Source organism: Pan troglodytes, chromosome 1 (assembly GCF_028858775.2).
Source record: "Pan troglodytes isolate AG18354 chromosome 1, NHGRI_mPanTro3-v2.0_pri, whole genome shotgun sequence".
NCBI classification, from domain to species: Eukaryota; Metazoa; Chordata; class Mammalia; order Primates; family Hominidae; genus Pan; species Pan troglodytes.
The window spans coordinates 110,021,159-110,045,579 of record NC_072398.2 but is presented as its reverse complement, the minus strand read 5'-3'; the positions used below and the strand labels follow the sequence as shown (position 1 = coordinate 110,045,579).

The window sequence follows — 24,421 nt, the reverse complement described above, 5'->3', positions numbered from 1 at the left end:
ATGTCAGATTATGTTATATGCTACAGATAATTTAAAAATATTTAGCAAGTTTCCTATGCAACAATTTATCTATAGAAAAATTAATATAGTTTTTATATTCCAAAGTAAGGTTTTACTTAGTTTCCAGTTCTATAGCTGCTGCCCAAAGAAAACATTTATGTGAGAAGTTAAGGAAGTAAAGGGTGGTTCCCGTGAGCTCCAGTTCCTAAATAGCTGAGAAAAACAAACATTCTGAACATCCCCTTTAGCTCCTTCGGCAGGGCTGGGCTCCTGTCTCCACACAAGGTGTCCTGGGGCATTACAGGGGCTCCAGACTTACCCCTGGCTTTTGCAGGGGGCCTGCCCTTTGCTAAATTAAGCCCAGCCAGGCCTATCTGTGAACAGAGAGGCTCCAGCCGAGTGAGAGAGATTGGTTCTGCTAAGGAATGTCCTGGGGAGGGGACAGAATCGCTGAGATCATGGGTATTTATGTGTATGTTTCTCACTTGCCAGCTCAGTTGGGCCACATCAACAGAGGCCTCTGGGACACGACCAAGATTCTAACAGAGTGACTATAGGGAATGAATAGCTCATGACACACTGAGAAGGGTTTAATTGGAGATCAGTGTGAATACCACAGCAGAATGTATCTTGGGAACTCTGTGCTCAGAGTCTAAATAAAACAAGCAGAACACCTCATTTTCCCTCATTTTTCTTTTTGTTTAAAAAAATGGATTTTGTTTTTTATTTTATTTTTTAGTTTTTAGTTTTTTAAAATGAGATAGGGTCTTTCTATGTTGCCCGGGCTGGTCTCAAACTCCTGGGCTCGAGGGATCCTTCTGCTTCAGCCCCTCAAAGTGCTAGGATTACAAGTGTGAGCCACCAGGCCTGGTCAGATTTTGTTTTTTAGAGCAGTTTTAAGCTCACGGCAAAGTTAAGCAGAAGAGCCAGAGATTTCCCATTTACTCCCTGCCCCTACATACATACCTGTGTATATACAGCCTCCCCCACTATCCAAACCCAAAGATGTCTCATTTTGATATATCTTTTCTTGGGTTCTTAAGCTTAGTGTTGACCAGAAATACCTCTTATTATGATTCATGCATCTGACTATCTTTGGGAAAACTAACATTTATTGAACACCCACTATATGTCAGGTATTTTTTTTTTAACATCTTTTCATTTACAACCCTGAAAGGTAGGGGTAATTAGCACCATTAAAAAAACTAACAACAGAAGGAAATGAAACTTAGGTTAAAATGATTTACCTCTAGAATACAGAGATGAACTATGTGAAACTGTAAAAAAATGATTGAATATCTCCATTTTTATATGGTTCAACCTAATAGAATGTGAGAGGGCTCATATTTGAACCCAGGCCAATTTAGTTCAAAAGCCTATACTTTGCATTGTACTGTACCACTGCCCTAAAATTACTAGAATAGCACTGGATTCTTTATTTTCCCTTGGGGGTGCTGTAGTTTCACATAGATGTAGATTTATATTCCTGCTCCTTAGAAGACTAGAACAGCGATGCTTAGAGAAAGAGCAAACCAAGGTATGGTATATCTTGAGTTAGAGTAGGAGTTGAGTTGAGTGGGAGCCTAAGTTTAGAGACTAAAGCTAGGAGTTATATGATGGACCCGCACTGATTCGTGTATCTGCTGCTATTTATATCTGCCACCTGTGTGCATTTCCATACAGCTGATTCTGGGTTCTCTTTTGTTTGTTACATGCTATGATAATCATTGGTTTAATTAACCCCATAGGCTGTAAACTCTCTGAAGACTGATTCTGTCTGTCTTGCTCTTTCTAGTACCTATTAAAGTGTTGGCACATACCAAGTAGGTGCTTACTAAGTATTTTATGAAAAAGCAAATGAATAAACAAATGATACTATCTCAGCTACTCTGTCCTCTGCCCAATGAGCACTGTCTCTGTCTTTGCCTCTGTCTCTCTCTCTCTCCACACACACACACACACACACACACACACACACATACACACACCCTAGCTGTGTCTATCCAAACACCTAATCTCCTTAGCACTCATCCATGGTCTCAGTGCTTACTCAGACATGGGTGTCTGTGTTTGTCTAATCAAGGTAAACCAGGCTGGGAAAGGACTGGTATTGCTTTGAAGCTTTTACTAAGGACTGACATAGGTTGGGCTTGAAATATGACCTGAACAGAGCAGTTTTGCCATTTGAATGTGGAGCCTTATATTGAATAAACTGAAACTTTTCCACTTGGTTTTTTCCATCTCTTTGGAGAACAGGACTGGACACTAAAGCAGGCTCTGGCAGGAGAATGTCCTGGTCTTGCAGAATCTTCTGGTTGCTAAGGCTGAGGACACAGCCCCACTGTCCTTTCTCTGGCAACAAAGGACATTTGTCACATGTTGGGGCGACTTATGTTTCTAATTTGGGACTTAACTGCACTAGTAAAAGACAGCAAATGTGGAATCAGTAGAAAGGTAGAGATTGTGCATTTGAATCAAGACTTTCTTCCACTTCACATTAAAGTGTAAAAACTTAATGCTTTGCATTTGAATACCTTCTGATGGGTGGCTAGGTGTCTCACATAAGCGTAAAAGATGAGTAATGCAGGTGGTATTATCATTCTTATGGGCAAGAAGGAGAGGTTGTAATTCAAGTTAATTGTATAGAAGCATAAAGCTTTGGGGACGACCAGTTTAAGGTCACACAGGGAGTTAATGTTAGCCAGATATCTAGACCCACTAAGGCTTCATTTTTGCTCTAAAACTTATGAATGGAGAGAAACTCCATTTACAAAAGAATTCACTTGGAAGCTACTAAAATGTATTTCTGGGGATCCTGCAACGACCAGTCCTTTGTCTTTTGGTCAAGACAGATAGAGTCCTTTCTGAAAATGCTCAGTGCTTCTCCCTGTTTTATAGAGTTATGACCTTGCCCCATTGATGTCAGAGAAGCCTGGAGAAGAAATTCACTCTGCATACAAAAAATACGTATGTACTACACTTTTCCTAGAAGAGATAAGATTCTAAAAATGAAAGGTTTTAAAATAAAACCCATTCACTAATAGTTACTTTTCACTTTGGGTGAATAATCAGGAGTTACATCAGGGTTTCCCTACAAGATTTTGAAACTCTTCCTCCTGCTAAATTATTTTTTAAAAATTCCTTTAGTTTACAGAATTGATTAGGATGGGATTTGGTCATATTGATTTTTGTCCCAAATAAAGACTCTTTTGTGGAATGCCAGCTCTTCTCTGGCTTGCTTCCTACTATCTTGCAAAGGTGCAGTACCCATTTCCTTCACTCACTGACCTTAACACAACTCTGATTACCCTGAGAACTCCTTGAAGTCAAGGACAATGATGCCAAGAAAAGCACTTAGGTTTTGGCAATCTTTAATCTCCAATACTTTCTTGTCGACTTTATCAATGAATGTATGCTGGTATGCTGTCAAGATTTTTTTTAAACTATTTATTTATTTATTTATTTATTTATTTTTTTGAGACGGAATCTCACTCTTGCCCAGGCTGGAGTGCAGTGGTGCAATCTTCGCTCACCGAAACCTCCGCCTCCTGGGTTCAAGCAGTTCTCCTGCCTCAGCCTCCTGAGTAGCTGAATAGCTGAGTAGCTGAGGAGCCCTGAGTAGCTGGGCTCCCACCACCACGCCCGGCTAATTTATGTATTTTTAGTAGAGATGAGGTTTCATCATGTTGGCCAGGCTGGTCTCGAACTCCTGACCTCAAGTGATCCACCAGCCTCAGCTTCCCAAAGCGCTGGGATTACAGGCGTGAGCCACTGCGCCTGGCCTATTATTATTTTTTGAGTGGCCTGCTCTTAGCCCAGCAGCAAACTTTGAGGGATATAAGCTTGCAGATGAGTTGAAATGCATACACATGGATGCACAAATGTGAAGTTAAATGCCAAAACAAAAATGTAAGCCATCAATTCAAAAGTGATAACAAAGTGTTTATTTCAGAAACTTATACTAAGAGTTACTGTGAGCCAAGAACTTTTATAAAACCTAGAAGGGGAGGCAGACATTTTAAATAAGCAATGTAAGGCAGAGTCGGGTGAGTGCTATACTAGAGGTAAACATCAGATAACCTGGTATGAATCCTGGTTTACTAAGGACAATCTTGATTTTTGCCTGTTGCCCAGAGGTAATTATGATAGCACCTGTTTGTACTATCAGAAGAGTCTCAGTTATTAAATTATAGTCATATAAATTATAAACTAAGTACAGTTGAAGTGAAAAGAAATTATTAGTTCTGACTGGGAGGTTGGGGAAAGGTTTCTATAGGAGAGGATGTTTGAGCTGAACCTAGAAGAACAGATTTAGAAAGAGAAACCATCATAGGCTGAGAACAGTTCAGGCAAAGCCTTGGTGGCCTCCAAGGACACTTGTATGATTGATTTCTCAATCAGCAAATGCCCTTGTCTTTAATGGAGAGTAGTACCACCAATGGCTAGCGAGGTCTTGGAAATTATCTCACCATGAACTATCATCACTCAGAACTCTAGTTATCAGAAAAAATGGCTGCTGGGTAATGACTGATGTCATTGTCATCCTGTGTCAGATCAGAGGGCACAGTTCAAGTTGGGTAAGGTGAGCAGGTGAAAGGGAGAGGAAGAGAGTGAGTGAAGCAATGTGAAAGTTGAAGAGACTAAAGGATAAGAGGTGAAGGGAGAGAACTGTGCTTTTATTGGTTCAATCTGCCCGATTAAAGAAGTTGCAGTTCCTCTTTAAACAAATCTTGTTTTTAATTTATTTCTGCATCTCTTCTTTCCTCCCTGTATCCCATACTCTGTTGTATTCTGAGTCTCCCAAGTTTGAGACGTGCCTAGAGGCAGGTTTAATTTTCTTTATCCCTCAGTATTGGGAAACGGACTCTGCACCACTGAGTCTATGTAAGTCTGGTGGCTGAAAGAAGCTGCCACAGGGAGCCGAATTTTCGTTGCTATCTATGACCTGAGTTTAGGTAATTCCAGAAATGAAAATGAAAAAATAAAAAAGAATATGGACATTTACCTTTTTGGGATGAAAATGCCCCTTTTGACTTCTCATTATGTAAGTTTGAAAATTTTCAAATATAAACAAAGACTACGAAAATAGTACCTCCCGATGTATGTGTCCCATTTACCAGGGAGCCATGTTCCCATCACTCAGCTTTAACGGTTCCCAACATTTTGCTGTTCTTTTCAGTGATCTCCCTGCACTGTTCGTTCTCCATCTTGTCCTCTTCCACCCCTTACAGCAACTCTCTGACATCATATAATTTTATTTGGGAAGATATCAGAATATAACTCTCACAGAGAAGGCTTTGTTTTTAAACATAACCACAATGCTATTATTGTACCCAAAAAGCTTAAAAATAATTCCATAATACCATCTAATACTGGGTCCATACTCAATCTTCCCTTTCAAAGTCCGTGTTAAGATCTGGAGATTTTAAGTCAGTATTTCTGAGCTCCAATGTAGTGCACAGGAGTAGGATGTTTAGCCCTTCTTACGGAGAGCATGAGCAGTAGAAGAGGACGCTGGAATCCTAAAGTGTATTCAATCTTCTATTGTCAATGGGTCAATAATATACCTATTAGAGAATATTCTTAGCTTAAAACTGAAAAAGTCAGCCAGGCGCGGTGGCTCACGCCTGTAATCCCAACACTTTGGGAGGCCGAGGCGGGCGGATCACGAGGTCAGGAGATCGAGACCATCCTGCCTAACATGGTGAAACCCTGTCTCTACAAAAAATACAAAAAAATTATCCGGGCGTGGTGGCAGGCGCCTGTAGTCCCAGCTACTCGGAGACTGAGGCAGGAGAATGGCATGAACCCAGGAGGCAGAGCTTGCAGTGAGCCGAGATTGCGCCACTGTACTCCAGCCTGGGCAACAGAGCAAGACTGTCAAAAAAACAAAAACAAAACAAAAACCTGAGAAAGTCTTTATTTATCTACTTATTTGAGATGGAGTCTCGCTCTGTCACCCGGGCTGGAGTGCAGTGGCGCAATCTCAGCTCATTGCAAGCTCCGACTCCTGGGTTCACACCGTTCTCCTGCCTCAGCCTCCCGAGTAGCTGGGACTACAGGTGCCCGCCACCACACCCGGCTAATTTTCTGTATTTTTAGTAGAGACGGGGTTTCACCGTGTTAGCCAGGATGGTCTCATTTCCTGACCTTGTGATCCGCCTGCCTCAGCCTCCCAAAGTGCTGAGATTACAGGCGTGAGCCACCGTGACTGGCCCTTATTTTTTATTTTTTTGAGGTAGAGTTTCTCTCTGTCACCCCAGCTGGAGTACATTTTTTTATTTTTTCGAGATGGAGTTTCGCTCTGTCACCCCGGCTGGAGTACAGTGGCACAATCTCGGCCCACTGCAACCTCTGCCTCCTGGGTTCAAGCGATTATCCTGCCTTAGCCTCCCGAGTAGCTGGGATTACAGGCACCCACCACCACGCCTGGCTAATTTTTGTATTTTTAGTAGAGACAGCGTTTCACCAGTTTGTCCAGGCTGGTCTGGAACTCCTGACCTCAAGTGATCCGCCCGCCTCAGCCTCCCAAAGTGCTGGAATTACAGGTGTGAGCCCCCGCGCCCAGCCAAAACTGAGAATGTCTTTTAAAGACTTCAGATAAAAAGTTTTCCACATAATCTCACAGCATTATCTATTCCCTTCTCACTCATTCAACAAACATATCATTGTTAGTCCACTTCCGCCTCTTGTCATCTATTCCTTCTTTGTTCTCTTGTTGGTTCACTCTTTCAATGCTTTTACTGCACAAAGAGCTGAGAGACACTGCGAGGACCTCAGACTAGTCACAGCTGCCGGTTATTTGTTTTTGTTGTTGTTGTTGTTGTTGTTGTTGAGACGGAGTCTTACTCTGTCACCCAGGCTGGAGTGCAGTGGCGCGATCTCGGCTCACTGCAAGCTCCGCCTCCCGGGTTCACGCCATTCTCCTGCCTCAGCCTCCGAGTAGCTGGAACTACAGGCACCTGCCACCACGCTCGGCTAATTTTTTTTGTATTTTTAGTAGAGACGGGGTTTCACCGTGTTAGGCAGGATGGTCTCGATCTCCCGACCTCGTGATCCGCCTGCCTCGGCCTCCCAAAGTGCTGGGATTACAGGCGTGAGCCACCGCGCCCGAGCTGCGGTTATTTGTATCAGACATTGTGCTGGGTACTTTACATAAATTCATTTATTCCTCACTACAGACTTTGAGGTAATTTTTGCAACCCCTATTTTATAAATGAGGAAATTAGGTTGTAAAAGTTGAAGTAATTTACACAAAAAAGGTCCCCCAGTTAGGAAGTGGCAGAAAGGTATGTGAACCTAGGTTTACTTATCCTGAAATTCCTGCCCCAGCATGACAACGCTGAGAGGCAGTATCTTAATAACCAGTGCACCTGGGTAGTTCTGCCACACCATCATTTCCTCTGTCCTTAGGGAGTTTGCAATTTAAAAGGGTAAATAAGACAGGTGTAGAAATATGAAACATTTACACAGGATGCCAATGTTGCAGTATGAAAAGAATATTTGAAAGCTCATAATGTCATCATGAGAAATTACTTTTAATTTGGAGAGATAAAGTAAGGCTTCACAGGGGACGTAGCATTTAACCATGAAGCTGAAGGGCACACAATGATGTGGCACCAAGAAGCATAGGGCATGTTTGGGAAATCCAGTTAGGCTAGCAGATAATAATGGAAGATAAAGCTGGATAGGTAGATTGAGGTCAAATTTTGAATAGACTCTATTATCAGGCCAGTTGTGTATAATTTAATCACTGTACAGTTAAAAATCGTTAAAAGGTTTTTTCTTTCTTTCCTTTTTCTTCTTTAGCTGGACCTGCATCACATATTAAATGCTTTTTGAACAGAGGGAATGAAATAACCAGAGCTATGCTTTAGGAAAAATTTAAGTAGTAGAGGGACTGAGGTTGGGGAACCCAGATATGAGACTATTCATGTACTCCAGTCCTGGGGAGAAGGAAGAAATACCTAATAGAAGTTTAATTTCAGCTTCATCATTGAAACTTTTTCTTGAGTTAGATGGGCGAACACTCCTTTGGAGGCATGAAGAAACAGAAGTGCTTTCTTCCCATCTCCCCTTTCTTGAGTACATAAATTTCCTTAGATATCTTGACAAAGAGCCAAGAAGACTTGGTGATAAAATAAGCAAATGCAGTTAATTTGGAATCTACTGATGCTATAAAAGAATTTAACAATTTACACATGAATATTTAGTAATGGAGAATGAATAAATGTGATAAGCTATATGATGATTTTTCTACAGAAAGAAGGTGCAAGAAGGTTAGACTTTGATGTAAGATTATTGCTTTTACCTTGAAAACCCTTCTGGATTTCAGCTATCCTAGTTAGAGAGGGTAAATTGTTATTGTTTTTATAGTTAATAATAGTTATCATTTTCTGAATACTGACTGCATGCCAGGCACTGTGCGAGGTGATTTTTGTGCATAATTTCATTTAGTCTCCCTAACATCCTTTGTAGATTGATATCATTGTTATCTCCTTGATAGATGAGGTGAATGAGGCTCTTAGAGAGGGCAGGTGACTTGTCAAGCCCCCTTCTCGCCTTCAGAGCCTATGCTCTTGACCACTATACTTACTGCCTCCATATATTCTTTCAAGACTAAATGCAGCACATTCTCTAATTCTATAATTTACCACATTCTACAAAATCAGACAAAACTGGGCAGTGTTTGCTAAGCTGGTCTCTCTGATAAAAGGCTAAAGCAAGAGTGGAGTGTTGGTTTCAGTTACGGCTTTTACCTTGGAGGTAACCCTTCTGGATTTCAATTTCCTTGTCTTTAAACTAAGAGAACTAGAACACAGAAATGCTGAGGTCTTCAAATCTGTGAATCTTTGGCCAAATTGGTCAAAGCATTGACTTCATTTTCTTCAGTAGGATTTAGAACAGATAGAGCGTATAATTTATGTCCTCTGTTTTTCTTCCTTTTAGATCTAAGTATTTTTCCTGGTAAGGCTGAGGTCTCTGACTGGCACTAGTTAGCCTGGACATAAAGGGAAAGTGAATCAAGGTTGTTGCACAGCTGTGTGCAAGGCATTGTTCTATGCTTATCATGCACATTGTCTCATTCAATCCTCACAGAATCCCTCGTGAATACTTATCTTCATTAAAAAGCAAAGCAACCACACTATACTTATAAGAAAACTGAGGCTCATAGTGATTAGTTAACCTGCCCAAGGTCACCTAGCAGGAAAGTGATAGAGCCAGGATTTGAACCTAATTCTTTCTGGCTTTAGGTTGGTTTCATAGTGCCTCTCACATTCCCTGTTGTTTGTTTATTTTTATTTGAATATTCAAAGATTCCTCATGCAAAAATAGTATTAATAGTAAGGGACTTTACAGGGAACTTTCTGTTGATCAGTTTATACCTGATAGAGATTCCCTATGTCACATCATGAGACTAAGAACTAGGCAGAGGACATCCATATAGCTCCGGTCATTTGAGACCTCACGTATTTTTAGATATGAGATTTTTTTAAAATCTGCTCAAGCAGTTTTGGCTTATCTGAGGTGGTTTAGCATATCCAGACTTTTCTGATTTATATAAATTAGCCAGGCATAGGAATATCATTGATAATAACACTTCATAATTATAGATTCCATTTTCTTTCATATGAGATTTAAATAGCTTTTTGCCCACTCTTTGTCATTTTCCAGGTGGAGAAGCCTTAGCAGAATTTTACCCAAGGTCACAGAAGTGAATCAATTGGTGGCAGAAATAATAATAAACTTAGGAGTCCTCTTTCTCAGCACCATATCCTGAACACTGAATCCACTTGAAACATTATGGTCTCATGGAAAGCAAACTGCTGTTCCAAATGATAATGCTGTTGTTCTTGATGATGATGGTGATAATAATATTATTATAATTAAAATTATAGTTATACCTGTGTTAGAAACACTGTCCTAAGTCCTTTACATGTATTGATTTATTTATGCCTCACGATCCTCTCAGGTAGGTTTATGAATGAGGAAAATACAATTATCTGCCTATTACAGATTAGGAAATTGCTCCCTCTTTGCATTTCCCACATAATTGAATGCATATTCCTTCACCTCTATGAAGGGTCTCTAGCTTAGGGACCATTTTTTATGAAGACATTTGAATTCCTTTAAGTATTGACCACAAAGCTGGGGACATAGCAACTGTTCAGCAAATCTTCTATTTTACTGATTCATCAATTGGTACAGATGAATTATTCTTGCAGTGCCAGGCCATGGAACTGATATAGAGATCTTAGACTTGTTCTTCATACAAAATTGAAATATGCGTGTTTCCATTTGTTAATCTTTTGGTATTTGTATTGCAGAATAAAATACAGGGTACTCAATTCAATTTAAATTTCAGATAAACAACAAACAATGTTTTAGCGTTTAAGTTATGTCTCAAATATTGCAAAGGATATACTTCTAATGAAACAAATTATTTGTTGTTTATCTGAAATTTAAATTGAAGTAGATATCTTATATTTTTATTTGCTAAATCTGGTAATGCTATTTAGTCTTCATAAAATAATAACTTTAAAGGATATCCTGAAAAGACAGGGCTATCATTCCCTTCTTTTGAAGAAATTAGGATATTTTCATCTCACTGGATCTGAATCTATGTTCTAACCTTGGTCAAAAGGTACCTACTTATGAGGGGAACAAACATTCTTCTCAGTATGTCACTAAAAACGTACTAGTAATATGATCTAAAATGCCTTGAGTCCAACTGCCTTCCAGCTCTAAAATTCTTTAATTCTAAGTAACTCTCAAATATCTAAACCAGGTTTCTACTTTTCCCAATTAGTATTTGTGTTTCAACCACCCTGCATGGAAACATGGGTTATGAAATGCCTTCACAAGTATGGTAGAAAATATGCTGCTATTGTGTGTTGCCTTGGACTTCTAGAAGTCTAGGTGTTGGTGGTTATTATATGGCGATAGTAAAGTAAAATCCTCCCTACTGTTCTAGTACCCACAATACTACTTCTCATACTTTAGCTACTTTACCTTCAGTCTCTCTGTCAACCTCTGATCTAAAGACTTCTTTACTAAATAACATTCTTCTTGCCTAATACTGTATTATGGACTTCATCAGGGAAGGGACTAATCCATCTTTGCATGCTAACGTTTAAGCTGAAATAAAGTAATCCCTCAATTAACATTTTGCAGAAACCTCCTTAGGTTCCCCTACAAACCTGCCCCTATTTTAGTTAATAGAATGCATTCCCACTGACATGCTGGAAATTTCAGCATTGTCTTTGGTCCTCCCTCCAGTCTAATCTGAATCTCACAAGTCATCAAGGCCTGTGGCTTCTGTCTCTGAAACGTCTTTTGAGTCTTTCTCCCTGTACCTCTTGTCCTTAGACAGTCCCCCTCCCTATTCTGGTTAGTTGCCCCTGACCCACCCACCTTCTTCATAATTCCTTCTTCAACATGGACCCGATCATGCCAATACTTTGCTTAAAGCTCCCTGATAAGTCTTTGATTTCTACTGATTATTATCCAGTTTTTTACTTTTTAAATTTTTTTTATTTTGAGACAGAGTCTCTCTCTGTCACCCAGGCTGGAGTGCAGCAGCATGATCTTGGCTGACTGCAACCTCCACCTCCTGGGTTCAAGCGATTCTCCTGTTTCAGCCTCCCAAGTAGCTGGGATTACAGGCGCATGTCACCACGCCCAGCTAATTTTTGTATTTTTAGCAGAGATGAGGTTTCACCATGTTGGTTAGGCTGGTCTCAAAAGCCTGACCTCGAGTGATCTGCCTGCCTTGGCCTCCCAAAGTGCTGGGATTATAGGTGTGAGCCACCGTGGCCGGCCTATCTAGTTGTCTTAGCAGGATTTTCACAAACTAGTTGCAAACTATTTTCTATACTCCTTACCACACACTAAGCCACTTAACCTGCACCAGACACACTTGGGATGTTTTTATTTCCTTATTTCTGTTTCCCCAAATCTTACTTGTTGCATCCTCACCTCAATAAAAATTAATTGTTCCCTGTATAACTTTACCATCAGAGTCCCCTCTCACCTTAAGCAAACCTAATTTATAAAATTCCAATTTTATGATAAAAGCATTGTTTTTAAAAATGTTTACAACCAAATTTCTTTAAATAATTGAATCCCCAGGCATATAAAAGTATTGTTCTATTACTATAATTCTATTAAAAGTATTATTCTAGCAATTTGGCTTTCAGGAACAACCTGTATTAGATAGGAAAAATTTATATTAATATATACTCTGTCCTGCAATGGTTTAGAGAACGAATAGACTTAAGCAGTGTTCATGATCCAGGGGTAATGATAAATAGGTTGGGAAAATTGATAAGTAGCTCAGGGGAAACCCTGAAGCTGTACAGTTTATTCTTCCTTGACTAGATTGCTGATCCAACTAAATCCCTAATTATGTCAAGGGTCACAAAGAGGGCAGAGATGAGGTGAGAGGCTGTGGACCAAGGCAAGACTCAAATAGGAACCTGGATCCAGAAAAGAGTGTCTGTGGCAGTTAATAACGATTAATGCCTGTGTGTTTTTCAGAACATTGAGCTGAAGGTTGAAGTGGAGAGCTTGAAATGAGAACTCCAGGACAAGAAACAGCATCTGGATAAAACATGGTAAGTTGTAATTTTAAGCTCTGGTCCTTTCCAGAGTCTGTCTTACTAATCTGAGAGCAATAGATTTAGAACCAAATTCCTTAACCTATCTGTGGCATTTGAATCCTGTGTCTGATTCAGGAACTGAAACAATAGATTTTCATATGCTGTGTTTCCCTTGGGCTCTCTCTCTATTACTAGGTCAGATGGACCTTGTCATAAGTTGGTAAATCCACCAGGCCTAAGATTGCAAACTTCCTATTAGTCAGCAATCAACTAAATTGAAACAGTGAATGTTTCCACTTTTAGTAGAGACAAATGCAAATAAGCTTTATCAAAAAGTATCAGTCAGCCTATAATAACATCAAGAGCTGAGATAACGTTTGGGGAAAATGGGCCCTCTCATACACTAACAGTGAGTGTAAATTGTGACAACATTTTTAGTATGTGATGCTACCTATTATAGTAAAAAAGGAGGATTTCCTTTGATCAAACAATCCCTAGAAGGAATCTGTTTCTTATAAATAAAAGCGTTAGTGTGAAAGGATAAATGTATAAGGATGTTTATTGCATCATTAGTTGTAATGGCAAAAAACTAGAAACAATTATCCATCAATAGGGCATTGATTGAATAAATTTTGGTATTACTACACTGTGGACTATTATGCAGTTATTGAAGAATGAGTTAGCTCTATATTATTGTCCTAGTGGGAATTCCTTGATTAAAGTAAGGGGGAAAAGTTGCTGAGTGATAATTTTAGTATATTGAGGAAGAGTGAGATCACAGTCCGTGATAGGGAGAAGACCTGATATTTTTCTTTATATACATTTATATTGCTAAAATGGTTACTTTTATAATTTACAGTTTTTTAAAAGCTTAGTGTTAAATGACAAGTATTACTAAAATTATTAAAAATATTTTCAGACTTCAATAAAGTTTCAGAATACAAAAATTAATGTACAAAAATCAGTAGCATTTCACCAGGCATGGTGGCTCACGCCTGTAATCCCAGCACTTTGGGAGGCCGAGGTGGGTGGATCACGAGGTCAGGAGATCGAGACCATCCTGGCTAACACGGTGAACCCCGTCTCTACTAAAAATACAAAAAAAAAAATTAGCCAGGTGTGGTGGCAGTCGCCTGTAGTCCCAGCTACTTGGGAGGCTGAGGCAGGAGAATGGCGTGAACCCGGGAGGCAGAGCTTGCAGTGAGCCGAGATCATGCCACTGCACTCCAGCCTGGGCGACAGAGCCAGACTCCGTCTCAAAAAAAAAAAAAAAAAAAAATCAGTAGCATTTCTACACACCAATAACATTCAAGCTGAGAGCCAAATCAAGAATGCAATCCCATTTACAATATCCGCTAAAAAAAAAAATACCTTGGAATACATCTAACCAAGGAGGTGAAAGATCTCTACAAGGAGAACTACGAAACACTGCTAAAAGAAATCATAGATGACACAAACAAATGGAAAAACATTCCATGCTCATGGATTGGAAGAATCAATATCATTAAAATGGCCATACTGCCCAAAGTAATCTACAGATTCAACACTATTCCTATCAAACTACCAATGTCATTCATCAAATGACCAAGATCAAAGCCAGAGGCATCACACTATCCAACTTCAAACTATACTACAAGGCTACAGTTGCCAAAACAGCATGTTGCTGGAAAAAAAAAAAAAGACACATAGACCAATGGAAGCAAGTAGAGAACCCAAAAATAAAGCTACACACCTACAGCAATCTGATCTTTGACAAAATCAACAAAAATAAGCAGTGGGGAAAGCACTCCCCTATTCGATGGTGGTGGGATAGATAACTGGCTAGCCATATGCAAAAGAATGAAACTGGGCCCCTACCTTTCAGCACATATAAAAATTAACTCAAGATGGAGTAAAGATGTAAATGTAAGACCTCAAACTATAAGAATCCTAGAAGAAAACCCAAGAAACACCATTCTGGACATTGGCCTCAGGAATTTATGACTAAGTCCTCAAAAGCAATTGCAACAAAAACAAAAAGAGACAAGTCGGATTTATTTAAACTAAAGAGTTTTGCACAGCAAAAGAAACTATCAACAGAGTAAACAGACAACCTGTAGAATCTAAAAAAATTTGCAACTAGCATCTGAAAAGGGTCTAATATCCAGAATCCATAAGGAATTTAACAATTGAACAATGAAAAACAAATAACCCCGTTAAAAAAATGAGCAAAAGGCATGATCAAACACTTTTCAAAAGAAGACATACAAATGCCCACCAAATATATGAAAAATTGCTCCACATCACTAATCATCAGAGAAATATAAATCAAAACCACAATGAGATACCATCTCACACCAGTCAGAATGGCTACTATTAAAACGTCTAAAAACCACAGATGCCGGTGAGGCTGCATAGAAATGGGAATGCTTACACGCTGTTGGTGGAAATATAAACCAGTTCAGTCACTGCAGAAAGCAGTTTGGAGATTTATCAAAGAACAACCTTAATGGTTCCACTTGCTAAACTGTATGTCTGGCTCTGATTGGCTAATGCTCTGTGGTTTTAGGGCTGATGTGGAGAATCTCAACAGTCAGAATGAAGCTGAGCTCCGACGCCAGTTTGAGGAGCGACAGCAGGAGACGGAGCATGTTTATGAGCTCTTGGAGAATAAGATCCAGCTTCTGCAGGAGGTGAGGAGTTCCCAAAGTCCATAGGTAGGGGTTCTCTTTTATTAACACTCCTTTTCCTACTGCTCTGCCTTCTGGCATTCACCTTTTCCGTCTCTACTTTCCCTCTCAAATTCATCAATGTTCCTGGGTCTTAGGGCTCCTAATCTGGTAGAAATTTTGCAGCCTCTCAGTTTTTGTTCTTTTTCCAGGAATCCAGGCTAGCAAAGAATGAAGCTGCGCGGATGGCAGCTCTGATGGAAGCAGAGAAGGAGTGTAACCTGGAGCTCTCAGAGAAACTGAAGGGAGTCACCAAAAACTGGGAAGATGTACCAGGAGACCAGGTCAAGCCCGACCAATACACTGAGGCCCTGGCCCAGAGGGACAAGTAGGTGCCTTCGGTGCTCTTTTTGTCACTTGTCTTTTGCCCATTCTCAAGGCATGCAGCAGCTGCCCTGTTCCCTTTCAAGGACTGACAGTAGGAGCTTCACTATTTCTAAGACTTTATGGGCCCACAACCGAAGACATTCTTTTCAGGGTTGAATTTTCAGTGGTATCCATTATGAAAACTCACTTCATGGATTCAGTGGGCAAATAGCGGCAAGCAAGAGACATGGATTCACTTATTCAGCAAACATTTACTGGGCATGCCACATGCCAGATACCGGGCTAAGTATCTGGCATGTGTTACAGAAACAAAAGACCTAAATCTTGTCACCAAGAAACATGTTACATGATTTTAGTAAGTTCCCTGATAGAAGAGCATGGGGTGCTCTGGGGAAATATTGGAGGGTCATCCATTCCACATTAAAAGAGCAAGTTGTCTGCTGTGGTCTGAATGTTTGTGTCCCATCCCCACCTCCCTCCCCCACCAGTTTATATGTTGAAATCTTAACCCTTAAGGTTAATACTTCTGCCTCCAGAAGTAGTATGAGGTGGAGCCATTAGGAGGTGATTAAATCATAGACATTGGAGATGGAGCCCTCATAAATGGGATTAATACGCTTGTAAAAGAGACCCCAGAGAGCTAGTTAGCCCCTTCTACCATGTGAGGATATAGTGGGAATGCACCGTTATGAGCCAGAGTGTGAACCTTCACCAGACATTGAACCTGTCAGTGATTTGATCTAGGACTTCCCAGCCTCCAAAACTGTGAGAAATACATTTCCGTTGTTTATAAGCCACCCAGTTTATGGTGTTTTGTTATAGCAGCCCAAAAAGACTAAGATAATGCCATTGAAGGTTTCCTAGAGGAAGTGAAATCTGAGCTGAGCTTTGAAGGATGAATAGGAGGTAGAATAAATAGGTAGAAAGTGGATAGGGAAAGGAAATATTCTATGCAGAAGGAGAAACTATGGAGGGAAGACACAGGGAAAGGAATATTTCAAGAACTTTAAATAATTGTACATAACTGGAGCAAGTGAGAAGACACGTGAGAGGTAAGCTGTTTTGAGAATAGGTGTCTGATTGTGCCAGCTTTGTATACCATTATAAGGAACTTGGACTTTGTCCTGAAAGTAACTGGGCAATTGTTGAGGTCACCACCATCTACTGTCTGGATTACCGAGGAAACTTTCTAAATGTTCTCTCCAATTCCAGTCCTGCTCCTCTCATTCAATCTCAACCTAATAATTCAGAGTAGTTCTGAAATAGATAATTCAACAACAACAAATTGGCAAATAATGTAGCCTCTTAGGTGCATAAGACTGTGGTGGTATAAAAAGCTTTAAGGAGCTTTTAACTGAATAGGCAAAAACCACATGTGCATACCATGACCAATGTGACCTTTCCAAGACGTAAATTTAATCGCACCATGGCAGAGCCATTTAAGAAGCTTTGCAATACCTTTAGGAGATAAGATCCATACTCCTAATGTGGCCATCAAAGCCTTTTATGATGTAACCTCTGATTTCTCCCACACTCATCACCCACCACCGTTCCTTAACTTCATTCATGCCAGGCTAGTAATAATAATGATGGCTAAGCTTTGTTGAGCTCTTACCATACAGCTGAGTACTTTATGTTCTTGTTTAACAGCCCCATGAGATATGAATTATTATACTTTATTAATGAAAAAATTGGCATCTGGAGAGTTGTGAAACATGGTTTCAGGGATTGCTGACATCCAAACCCTGAAGCCATACTGCCTCCAGAAGCATAAGAAGCTATGGCAAGTCTCCAGAATTTTGCTCATGCTTTTCCTTCTGTGGGAAACATCTGCCAACTTTTTCCCTTCTAGTGAACCTCACTAAGGCATCAATCGTCATTTCTTTGAAGGCTTTGTGATAGCAGAATGAAGTTTCTGTATTGTTTCTTTTATATATATATGTATACACACACACACACACACACACACACACACACACATATTGTACAATTCTCAGTATGGCACTGTATTTGCTTTCAGATTTTCCCTACTAGGTTCCCCAAGACTGTCTCGTATTTGAACCCCAATAAAAAAACTGAACTAAAAGCCAAAACAAAACAAAACCCCAAGTAAACCACATGCACATCTGAAAATAAATTGAGGCCACTCATCAGATGACCTTGAACAATTTTGGAGAGTAGGAGAACAGATCCTCAGTAGAGACTAAGGGTCAAAGAGATGAGCAAAGTTTGAGGTTTAAGAAAAGTAGAGATGTTCTAGCGCAGATACCACGAGGGAATTTCATATGGAGTCCACATTCCTCTTTCTTGTCATCATTGCGGTTTACATTTGTATAATGTTTTTAATTTTTTGTTTCTGTTTTTGTTTTTGTTTTGAGATGGAGTCTCACTCTGTTGCCCAGGGTGGAGTACAGTGGCAAGATCTCGGCTCACTGCAACCTCTGCCTCCCGGGTTCAACCGATTTTCCTGCCTCAGCCTACCGAGTAGCTGGGATTACAGGCATTCACCACCACGCCCAGCTGATTTTTGTATTTTTAGTAGAGACAGGGTTTCACTATGTTGGTCAGGCTGATCTCAAACTCCTGACCTCAGGTGATCCAACCGCCTCAGCCTCCCAAAGTGCTGGGATTACAGGGATTACAGGCATGAGCCACCATACCCAGCCCAATGTTTTTAAGTTTTTGAAGTTATTTCTCCTGGGAGTCATGGCTCACACCTGTAATCCTAGCACTTTGGGAGGCCGAGGCGGGCGGATCACGAGATCACCATCCTGGCCAACATGGTTAAACCCCATCTCAACTAAAAATACAAAAATTGGTTGGGCGTGGTGGCGCATGCCTGTAGTCCCAGCTACTCGGGAGGCTGAGGCAGGAGAATCGCTTGAACCAGGGAGGTGGAGGTTGCAGTGAGCCAAGATTGCACCACTGCACTCCAGTCTGGCGACAGAGCAAGACTCCGTCTCAAAAAAAAAAGAATCACAACTGGAAACATTTCATTTAGTACCCAGCACATTTTCAAGGACCTGGAAGGTTCATGTTCCAATATATACAAACAGAGAATATGCCTAGCACATAGATGATCAATAAGTTTATTTTTTTTTCTTTTATTATTATACTTTAAGTTTTAGGGTACATGTGCACATTGTGCAGGTTAATTACATATGTATACATGTGCCATGCTGGTGCATTGCACCCACTAACTCGTCATCTAGCATTAGGTATATCTCCCAATGCTATCCCTCCCCCCTCCCCCACCCCACAACAGTCCCCAGTGTGTGATGTTCCCCTTCCTGTGTCCATGTGATCTCATTGTTCAATTCCCACCTATGAGTGAGAATATGTGGTGTTTGGTTTTTTGTTCTTGCGATAGTTTACTGAGAATGATGATTTCCAATTTCATCCACGTCCCTACAAACGACATGAACTCATCATTTTTTTATGGCTGCATAGTATTCCACGGTGTATATGTGCCACATTTTCTTAATCCAGTCTATCATTGTTGGACATTTGGGTTGGTTCCAAGTCTTTGCTATTGTGAATAGTGCCGCAATAAACATACGTGTGCATGTGTCTTTATAGCAGCATGATTTATAGTCCTTTGGGTATATACTTCTCAAAAGAAGACATTTATGCAGCCAAAAAACACATGAAAAAATGCTCACCATCACTGGCCATCAGAGAAATGCAAATCAAAACCACAATGAGATACCATCTCACACCAGTTAGAATGGCAATCATTAAAAAGTCAGGAAACAACAGGTTCTGGAGAGGATGTGGAGAAATAGGAACACTTTTACACTGTTGGTGGGACTGTAAACTAGTTCAACCATTGTGGAAGTCAGGGTGGCGATTCCTCAGGGATCTAGAACTAGAAATACCATTTGAGCCAGCCATCCCATTACTGGGTATATACCCAAAGGACTATAAAGCAACTGCTTTCTAAGTGGGATGGCTGAAGCAAGAGACCTTAAATCACTTGACCGTCTTCACAAAACAGAACTGAAGCAGAACCAGAAGTCCCCTGATAGCCTTTCAGGGACACCACCTACAAATACACCGTAATCCCTCATACTCCACACGCCACTTCAGGGAAAGGGACATGAGGCAGGAATACAAATATATACCATCTGTGACACTTCCTAAGCTCCTGGCTTCAGAGTAGCCATCCTGATAATAATTTTTTAAAGTCCACATTATAAATGTGCAAGTTAAGGGAGTTATGGAAATCATTCCAGATACTGGTTCACCAGCAACATCAGTTTAGCCCTAAATATTGTCATAAGTTCTCTGATAGGCTCATGTGATTTAAGCTGGTGCTCTGTCAAGACTAGACTTGGGCGTTTTATCCTTTTTATGACATTATGTATGTTGAAGAGAATATATGAATATATTTTATATATATGAATATATATAAAACCTTCATTATCACATTATTCTCAATCCAGCATTTTCTCAGCCCCTGATTTTCATGTTAGTTCAGCATTCTTACATCTTTACAGATTTTCATCTAAGACTACATTTCTATTGTTTTATATAATCAGCCCCCCTAAGATCAACATGTCCACATTTTTTGGCAAAGACAAAGCCTACTGATTTCAGGATCATTATTTTCCTTTTTCAAAATCACAAACCCAAACTGACAAATAAATCAAGAGAAATTCTCCTTTTTTCTATGCTAATTTAGAAGTAGAGTCTTTATTTCTTTTCAAACCCAAAGAGAATCAGACACACAATATGAATTTATCTACTTTCGCTTGCTCAGACTGAGAGGAAAGATTAATATTTTCAGGCTGTTAGTCAAAACTGTTCATTCAAATATTATTTAATAAAATCCAAGAACCAGCTAAAAAGTCACTTAAGCTAAGAAACCTTCACCAGCCTCATGGGAAATTGTGTACAGTTTTCTACTAGAATAGCCTATAAATGCTTACTGAAAATGTCTAAGTTCATATCTTGGTAACTAACATTTTAATTCAATCTGCAGAATAATATATGCTTCTTTAGTGCTAAGATATGAATATTAGAGGCATTCTTTCTTAAAATTTCTATTTAGTTATACTTTCACAAATAACTATATAATATTAAAATTCTGCATGTGGCATAAAACATATTTTAACGGAGAAGGTAATGTGTAGGGAGTTTATTTCTGTTTGCTATTAGAATTTGTGTTTATTCTTGGTTAAAAAAACTGCACTGATTACAACATAGAAAAAAACAAAAGTATGTTGTATATCTCTTACAGTAGAAGATAAAGAGTAGTTCTAAATTTAGAAAGGAAAAATAAATATACACAGTGAAAATATGTGTCAGTGAGATGTTAATCAAAGATCAACTATTGCTGAGACCAGCAATATTAAATCCCTGCACGATTACTCATATTATAATGAGAATTTTATTTTTTTTTTTATTTTTTTATTAATTTATTTATTTTTATTGATCATTCTTGGGTGTTTCTCACAGAGGGGGATTTGGCAGGGTCATAGGACAATAGTGGAGGGAGGGTCAGCAGATAAACAAGTGAACAAAGGTCTCTGGTTTTCCTATGCAGAGGACCCTGCGGCCTACCGTAGTGTTTGTGTCCCTGGGTATTTGAGATTAGGGAGTGGTGATGACTCTTAACGAGCATGCTGCCTTCAAGCATCTGTATAACAAAGCACATCTTGCACCACCCTTAATCCATTTAACCCTGAGTGGACACAGCACATGTTTCAGAGAGCACAGAGTTGGGGGTAAGGTCACCGATCAACAGGATCACAAGGCAGAAGAATTTTTCCTAGTACAGAACAAAATGAAAAGTCTCCCGTGTCTACCTCCCTCTACACAGACATGGCAACCATCCGATCTCTCAATCCCTTCCCCGCCTTTCCCCCGCTTCTATTCCACAAAACCGCCATTGTCATCATGGCCCATTCCCAATGAGCTGCCAGGTACACCTCCCAGACGGGGCGGTGGCCGGGCAGAGGGGCTCCTCACTTCCCAGTAGGGGCGGCCGGGCAGAGGCGCCCCTCATCTCCCGGACCGGGCGGCTGGCCGGGCGGGGGGCTGACCCCCCCACCTCCCTCCCAGACGGGGCGGCTGGCCAGGCAGAGGGGCTCCTCACTTCCCAGTAGGGGCGGCCGGGCAGAGGCGCCCCTCACCTCCCGGATGGGGCGGCTGGCCAGGCGGGGGGCTGACCCCCCCACCTCCCTCCCGGATGGGGCGGCTGGCCTGGCGGGGGGCTGATCCCCCCACCTCCTTCCCGGACCGGGCGGCTGGCTGGGCAGAGGGGCTCCTCACTTCCCAGTAGGGACGGCCGGGCAGAGGCGCCCCTCACCTCCCGGACGGGGCGGCTGGCCGGGCAGGGGGGCTGACCCCCCCACCTCCCTCCCGGACGGGGCGGCTGGCCGGGCAGAGGGGCTCCTCACTTCCCAGTAGGGGCGGCCGGGCAGAGGCGCCCCTCACCTCCCAGACAGGGAGGCTGGCCGGGTGGGGGGCTGACCCCCCCACCTCCCTCCCGGTCAGGGCGGTTGGCCTGGCGGGGGGCTGACGCCCCCACCTCCCTCCGGGACGGGGCGGCTGGCCGGGCAGAGGGGCTCCTCACTTCCCAGTAGGGGCGGCCGGGCAGAGGCGCCCCTCACCTCCCGGATGGGGCGGCCGTCCGGGCGGGGGGCTGACCCCCCCACCTCCCTCCCGGATGGGGCGGCTGGCCGGGCGGGGGGCTGACCCCCCCACCTCCTTCCCGGACGGGGCGGCTGGCCGGGCAGAGGGGCTCCTCACTTCCCAGTAGGGGCGGCCGGGCAGAGGCGCCCCTCACCTCCCAGACGGGGCGGCTGGCCGGGCGGGGGGCTGACCCCCCCACCTCCCTCCCGGATGGGGCGGCTGGCCGGGCAGAGGGGCTCCTCACTTCCCAGTAGGGGCAGCCGGGCAGAGGCGCCCCTCACCTCCCGGACGGGGCGGCTGACCGGGCGGGGGGCTGACCCCCCCACCTCCCTCCCGGATGGGGCGGCTGGACAGGCAGAGGGGCTCCTCACTTCCCAGTAGGGGCGGCCGGGCAGAGGCGCCCCTCACCTCCCGGACGGGGCGGCTGGCCTGGCAGGGGGCTGACCCCCCCACCTCCCTCCCAGACGGGGTGGCTGGCTGGGCGGGGGGCTGAAACCCCCCACCTCCTTCCCGGACGGGGCGGCTGGCTGGGCAGAGGGGCTCCTCACTTCCCAGTAGGGGCGGCCAGGCAGAGGCGCCCCTCACCTCCCAGACGGGGCGACTGGCCGGGCAGGGGGCTGACCCCCCCCCCCACCTCCCTCCCGGACGGGGCGGCTGGCCAGGCGGGGGGCTGACCCCCCCACCTCCCTCCCGGACGGGGCAGCTGGCCGGGTGGGGGGCTGACCCCCCCCACCTCCCTCCCGGACGGGGCGGCTGGCCGGGCGGGGGGCTGACCCCCCACCTCCCTCCCGGACGGGGCGGCTGGCCTGGTGGGGGCTGACCCCCACCTCCCTCCTGGATGGGGTGGCTGCCAGGCAGAGACGCTCCTCACTTCCCAGACGGGGTGGCTGCCGGGCGGAGGGGCTCCTCACTTCTCATATGGGGTGGTTGCCAGGCGGAGGGTCTCCTCACTTCTCAGACGGGGCGGCTGGGCAGAGACGCTCCTCACCTCCCAGACGGGGTCGCGGCCGGGTAGAGGCGCTCCTCACTTCCCAGACGGGGCGACGGGGCAGAGGCGCTCCCCACATCTCAGACGATGGGCGGCTGGGCAGAGACGCTCCTCACTTCCTAGATGGGATGGTGGCCGGGAAGAGGCGCTCCTCACTTCCTAGATGGGATGGCGGCCGGGCAGAGACGCTCCTCACTTTCCAGACTGGGTAGGCAGGCAGAGGGGCTCCTCACGTCCCAGATGATGGGCGGCCAGGCAGAGACGCTCCTCACTTCCCAGACGGGGTGGCGGCCGGGCAGAGGCTGCAATCTCGGCACTTTGGGAGGCCAAGGCAGGCGGCATGCTTCGCCGGGTGGTCAGAGCTATTCGCCCATAGTCCGTAGCCCAGAGCCGGGGCTGCTCGGCTCTCCGTCCCGGGGGGCCAGGGCCGGGCTGGAGGCGTGCGAGCCTCTCATCGCCGCCTCCCAGCGCAGCCACCCAAGCCGCCGCCGCCGCCGCCTCCCTCCGAGAATTTTAAAAAGAAAATATGAACACATAACATAATGAAGGCAGAAGTCACTCTCATCCTTCATCTTTGTATTCCCAATTCAGGAAGCTGGTATAGTATCTTCATTATAATTACTATTCAACAAACATTTGTAAAATGAATGAATAAGGAATGAATGATGAGAAAAATGATAAACATCTCCCTCTGTCTCCTGGGAGTTAACTGCACTACTTTCTTTTAAATTTAATTAATCCTCAATGTCCTTGTAAAATAGCCAAAGGGAAAATGTATTTACATTACTCTAAATATTGATGCAATCTACAAAAAGGGTTAAACAACTTCCTCAAAGTAAATAAAACGTTCACAATCCAGCTAGGATAAAAGGATTTAAATCATTTCCTAGGTAGAGGGCTTTCAATTAGAGCCCCTGCTGCATTAACCATGGGAACTCATCTCACTCTCTTCATGATGGAGCCCTGAGTGTTGCTCCTAATCTGTACTCTACCATTCTAATGCTTTTAAGGTTCCTTTTCAGCCCTTCCTCCTCGTAATCCACAAATACTGAGACCAAGGCATTTTTTGGGTCAGTCCTAATTTCAAGCATTCTATCCTGCCCTCCCCAAATGAACTCACACTTATTAGACCATATGTTCCTATATTAGTTCAGGAA

The 24,421-nt window shown here is 43.0% G+C and overlaps 1 pseudogene; it reads left to right on the top strand.

Moving 5' to 3' along the window:
* LOC112204998 (myomegalin-like) overlaps positions 1-21,032 on the top strand; it is a 92,551-nt pseudogene extending 71,519 nt beyond the window's left edge.
* The last annotated feature ends 3,389 nt before the right edge of the window (positions 21,033-24,421 follow it).